The following is a 6,734-nucleotide window of genomic DNA, read 5'->3' on the forward strand; positions in this document are numbered from 1 at the left end:
GGGTACCCTACTGTATAGCATGCTGAGTTGTTTCGGTTGTTTCTGACTCTTTGCGACTCTATGGACTATAGCCTGTCGGGCTCCTCGGTCCATGGGATTCTCCAAGAAAGAATACTGGACTGGGTTGCCATGCCATCCTCCAGGGGATCTTCACGACCCAGGGATCAAACCCACAACTCTTATGTCTCCTGCACTGGCAAAGGGGTTCTTTACCACTAGCACCACCTGGGAAGCCCAGCAAATTAGTACACTGGTTTAGGAGATTTTATTTTATTCCAAGTGTGAGAGTCAATCACTGAGAGCTTTCAAGGGAACTACATAATCTATTTAATTTGTATTCTTCTAAGAATATTCTGAATACTGTGTACAGTTAATTTCTGTAAGGTCCTAGTTCAGTTCAGTTCAGTCGCTCAGTCGTGTCCGACTCTTTCCGACCCCATGAACTGCAGCACGCCCAGGCCTCCCTGTCCATCACCATCCCCCGGAGTTCACTCAGACTCACGTCCATCGAGTTGGTGATGCCATCCAGCCATCTCCTAGAGGGGATAGTCAAGAAGCCATACAGAGAGCCTTCTGCAGATGAGCAGAGAATATACATATTAGTGTGTTTGTGTATGACATGGTGGTGGTGGTGGTTTAATTGCTAAGTTATGTCTGACTCTTTGCGACCTCCATGGATTGTAGCCTGCCAGGCTCCTCTGTCTGTGGGATTTCCCAGGAAAGAATACTGGAGTGGATTGTCATTTCCTTTTTCAGAGGATGTTCACGACCAGGGATGAAGCTTGGGTCTCCTGCATTGCAGGTGGATTCTTTACTGATTGAGACACCAGGGAAGCCCTTCTATATGCATAATTTATTTAATATCCATACATTAATTTTAGCCACATGTGTAACCACACTGCTTTATGGTATGTATTTATTTTGGCAGATCTGGTATAACTCAGAGTTAAAATTTTGTTTTAAAATTATTTATCAGAGATAATTATGGATGCTTAGGTAACTGGTCATATATCACTGCCCTATTAATGACAAATCAATTTTTGCTAATTTTGTCTTGTTACCATTTTTTGGTAAACAGTTTGTTTTATATCAGAAACAGAGAAAAGAGCATATTTTCACATATATATATATACACACATATAGTTTAAATAAAAATCAAGTTATTAATCTATGAAAGAAGACAGTTTAGGAAAGTTTGATATATTGAAAAATGCATAGTACTGGGAATGAAGAAACACATAACTTAATTCTTTTACAGTATGATGTAAACAATGTAATAAATATTAATTACTATGAATCTATTGCTTAATAGAACCTATTAGAAATATTGAATTGATGAAAAAGACAGTGATTTAATGGAAACCAAGCAAAAACCAAGCAACTATTATAGATATTAAAATACTGATATAAACAAATTGCTTAGTTAACCAAAACCCCAGACATAAATAACTCTCCTTTTAAAATGATATATTCTATTTTAAAGTACATTATTTACATCTGACTTAATTTACAAAATTATATCTTATTGGAATGTAAAGTCAGTGAACAGCATTCTTTATAGATATAAAACATATGTTACTGGTAGCCGTTGCCTGATGAAGATTCAGTATTCAGTTCAAAAATGTTGAAGCTATAATCATTAAACATATGTCAAAGACACAGAAACATAACAGCTCTAGTATGAGAGAAGTAAGATGGGAGAGAGGAATATAAAAGATCTTTATAGAGGCACAAAGAGAAATGCAAATCTAATTATAGTCATGTTTTATTATAAGAGATTCAGGATTATCTTCACATCATTTAATTAGAACAAATGAGTAATAGCCAGAGTCACTTTAAAAGGGCCATTTAAGATAATATTTTACAGGAAAGTTGGTGATTCATTCAAATGGAAGCTACTGCTTCCACCCAGAAGCTGATTACAGTACTAGAAATAACACAGAGGAACCACATTTTAAGTTTTCCATCTCTGTGTACAAATGTATGTAAAGGAAATGTCCAATGGGTTCTCTATAAGCCAACTCTGATATGAAGATTGACGTTTTTATTAGGTATTAGCATTTATTAGGTATTAACATCTGTGAAAAGAAAAGGAGAGAATAATGGGGACGAGGAACAAGTCAAACTGTGGCACAGGGTGGACAAAGCCTCAGTCTGTGGAAGGGACACTTAAGAGAGTGACATCCATCAGAATTTTACCTGATGGACAAAATTGGCCAGGCCTTTATACAGCTGTCTTGCTTTGTCATTCTGTCTGCAATCTGATGAATAAAGATAAGAGGCTTATGGAATCTTCCTGATGGGAGGGACCTGCTGTGGAGGAATCTGGGTCTCATTCTGATGGATGGGGCCATGCTCAGTAAATCTTTAATCAAATTTTCTGTTGATGGGAGGGGCTGTGATCCTTCCCTGTAGTTTGGGCTAAGGCCAAACTATGGTATGGGTATTGGCAACCTCTTTCAAAAAGACTTATGCCAGCACACCTCGGGGCTCCCAGCACTATTGTATTCATGCCAAGCCACTGTCTACCCACACCTCCTCAGGAGACTCCTAAACACACACAGGCAAGTCTGGCTCAATCTCCTGTGGGGCACTGCTCCTTTCTCCCAGATCCTGGTGTGCACAAGGTCCTGTTTGTGCCCCCAAGAGTCTGTTCCTGTAATCAAATCTCACTGGCCTCCAAAATGAAATTCCCTGGGGGTTCTCAGACCATTTGCTGGGTCCCCAAGCTGGGAAATCCATTGTGGATCACAGAACTATCACCAGAGAGTCAATACCAAAATCAGATTTATTATATTCTTTGAGGCCAAAGATGGAGAAGCTCAATAAGTGAAGTCACTCAGCTGTGTCTGACTCTTTGCGACCCTGTGGACTATAGCCTACCAGACTCCTCCATCCATAAGATTTTCCAGGCAAGAATACTGAAGTGAGTTGCCATTTCCTTTTCCAGGAGATCTTCGCAACTGAAGGATTGAACCCAGGTCTACCACATTGTAGGCAGACGCTTTACTGTCTGAGCCACCAGGGAAGTCCAGAGAAGCTCACTACAGTCAGCAAAAACAAGACTGGGAGCTGACTGTGGCTCAGATCATGAATGCCTTATTGCAAAAATCAGACTTAAATTGAAGAAACTAGGGAGAACCACTAGACCATTCAGGTATAACCTAAATCAAATCCCTTCTGACTATATAGTGGAAGTGACAAATAGATTCAAGGGATTAGATCAGATAGACAGAGTACCTGAAGAAATATGAATGGAGAGTCATGACTTTGTACATGAGGTGGTGATCCAAATCATCCCCAAGAAAAAGAAATTCAAAAAGTCAAAATGTTTGTTTGACAAGGCCTCACAAATAGCTGAGAAAAGAAGAGAAGTGAAAGGCAAATGAGAGAAGAAAAGGTATACCCATCTGAATGCAGAGTTCCAAAGAATAGGACAGAGAGATAAAAAAGCCTTCCTCAGTGATCAATGTAAAGAAATAGAGGAAAACAATAAATGGGAAAGACTAGAGATCTCTTCAAGAAAATTAGAGATACCAAGAGAATATTTCTTGCAAAGATGGGCAAAATAAAGGACAGAAATTGTATGGACCTAACAGAAGCAGAAGATATTAAGAAGAGGTGTCAAGAATACACAGAAGAACTATACAAAAGTGATCTGAATGATCCAGATAACCACAATGGTATAATCACTCACCAAGAGTCAGACATTCTGGAATGGGAAGTCAAGTGGGCCTTAGGAAGCATCGCTACGAATAAAGCTAGTGGAGGTGATGGAATTCCAGTTGAGCTATTTCAAATACAAAACAATGATGCTGTGAAAGTGCTACACTTAATATACCAGCAAATTTATAAAACTCAGCAGTGGCCACAGGGCTGGAAATGCTCAGTTTTCCTTCCAATCCCTAAGAAAGGCAATACCAAATTGTCCAAGTTAGGCTTCAACAGTATGTGAACTGAGAAATTCCAGATGTTCAAGCTGGATTTAGAAAAAGCAGAGGAATCAGAGATCAAATTGCCAACATCCATTGGATCATAGAAAAAGCAAGATAATTCCAGAAAAGCATCTGCTTCTGCTTTATTGACTATACCAAAGCCTATTATTGTATGGATCACAAAAAACTGTGGAATATTCTTAGAGATGAGAATACAGACCACCTGAACTGCCTCCTGAGAAATCTGTTTGCAGATCAAGAAACAACAGTTAGAACTGGACATGGAACAACAGACTGGTTCTAAATTTGCAAAGGAGTATGTCAAGGCTGTATACTGCCACCCCACTAATTTAACTTATATGCAGAGTACATCATTCAAAATGTGAGGGTGGATGAAGCACAAGCTGGAATCAATATTGCAAGCAGAAATATTAATAATCTCAGATGTAAAGATGATACCGCCCTTCTGGCAGAAAGCAAAGAAGACCTAAAAGAGCTTCATGATGAAAGTGAAAGAGGAGAGTGAAAAAGTTGGCTTAAAATTCAACATTCGGAAAATTAAGATCATGGCACCCAGTCCCATCACTTCATGGCAGATAGATGGGGAAAGTATGGGAACAGTGACAGACTTTATTTTTGGGGGCTCCAAAATCACTGCATATGGTGATTGCAGCTATGAAATTAAAAGATGTTTGCTTCTTGGAAGAAAATCTATGACCAACCTAGATAGCATATTAAAAAACAGATCCATTATTTTGCTGACAAAGGTCCATCTAGTCAAAGCTTTGGTTTTTCCAGTAGTCATGTATGGATGTGAGAGTTGGACTATAAAGAAAGCTGAGCACTGAAGAATTGATGCTTTTGAACTATGGTGTTGGAGAAGACTCTTGAGAGTCCCTTGGGCTGCAAGGAGAGCTAACCAGTCCATCCTAAAAGAAATCAGTACTGGATATTTTTGGAAGGACTGATGCTGAAGCTGAAGCTCCAATACTTTGGCCACCTGATGCGAAGAACTGACTCATTAGAAAAGACCCTGATGCTGGGAAAGATTGAAGGCAGAAGGAGAAGGGGATGACAGAGGATGAAATGGTTGGATGGCATCAACTCGATGGACTTTAGTTTAAACTTGCTCTGGGAGCTGGTGATGGACAGGGAAACCTGGCATCCTGCTGTCCATGGGATCACAAAGAGTCAGACACGACTGAACGACTTTAACTTATTGAGTTGCTTAGTCATAGGATTCAGACATCCCTGAGAAAGTGTGACTTCAGGTAAGGCACATCTCTGCAGCCAAGCCAGACTCTGACATAGTTGACAGCTGGAGGCAGTCTGCTGACCACATTCCTCAGTGGGAGGCAGCAAGCTGAGTCTGGAAATTCTATCTGGTTGGCAAGGTGATCCTGTCTACTTCTTTTCACCAATTGTGCTACTTGGAGCCACTCTCCGTATATATGTTTGTGGAGAAGCTCCCTCAAAATTTCATTGAACAGTTCTTTCTGAAAGGAGACTAACAGAGGGATGTGGCTGTAATAGACCTCAGACTTTGCAAAGGCAGTTACTGTTATTACTTCAGTTGTCACTCATTGTCACCATCCTCCACCATTCATTCTAGATTCTCCTTTGCCCTCAGTTCGTACTTCTTTTTTGCCTTGATGTCTTACCCACTGGTATGAACCAGAGTTTTTCGTCCATGAGATGAGTCCTAGTTACTATGCCCTTCGTAATTTTGAGTTACTGTACTTTTCTAGTTATAGTCACAGTTGGGCAAGAAGCATCAAAAATCCCTTAAATTGATTATCTGTATCTTCCCTGCATTTGTTGGGTAACATATACCACCTTATTAACAGTACCAATTACACTTGCAAAAAACATTGACTTTCCTTCTTGTTGCTATTTCTTGGTTAAAAATAACCCCAAAGTGTCTGGGCAACAGGTATATGTAATAGTCCTGTAGAACTCTTTCCTCTGTTACTTTGGGTCTAGTACCTATAATCCTGCAGTGCCCAGATGCAGAAATATTTCAAAAGTTCCTGGTATATCATTAGAAGTGTTAATAATAGCTGAGAATGCTCTTGTTTCCATGCCTTGCTTCCCATTCCCATGTATTTGTCCTCTGGTGAAACAGTGCAAAATAAACATGTTTTTTCAATACATGTTAATGATCCTGGATGATGCATGCTATTCTTACAAAATATTTCCTTAGAGCTGTTATGCCCAGTGTATCTTCTGCAGGCCAGTGGGCTTCTGGGTGGTGCAATAAATGACAGAAATATTAGATCTTGTACAGCATTTTTAGTTTAAATGTGCTTAGTAGTCTGATACAATATTCTAAGGGATTCTTTGTCCATAGATCAAATGTTCCACAAGCTCACTTAAGTAGGTACTAGTCAATGCCCTGCTAACAAGAAAGGCAAACCCATACTCAGAATATATGTCTATGCACAAGAGAACAAACTCCTGATCTGAATGGACGGAATACAATATAATAAATTTGCCACCAAGTATTATAGGTTTCCTCTGCTGCTGCAGCTGCTGCTAAGTAGCTTCAGTCGTGTCCAACTCTGTGCGACCCCATAGATGGCAGCCCACCAGGCTCCCCCGTCCCTGGGATTCTCCAGGCAAGAACACTGGAGTGGGTTGCCATTTCCTTCTCCAATGCATCAAAGTGAAAAGTGAAAGTGAAGTCGCTCAGTCGTGTCTGACCCTCAGCGACCCCATGGACTGCAGCCCACCAGGCTCCTCCATCCATGGAAGTTTCCAGGCAAGAGTACTGGAGTGGGGTGCCATTGCCTTCTCTGA

The sequence above is a fragment of the Bos indicus genome, chromosome 1, assembly GCF_029378745.1.
Source record: "Bos indicus isolate NIAB-ARS_2022 breed Sahiwal x Tharparkar chromosome 1, NIAB-ARS_B.indTharparkar_mat_pri_1.0, whole genome shotgun sequence".
In the NCBI taxonomy this organism is placed as follows: Eukaryota; Metazoa; Chordata; class Mammalia; order Artiodactyla; family Bovidae; genus Bos; species Bos indicus.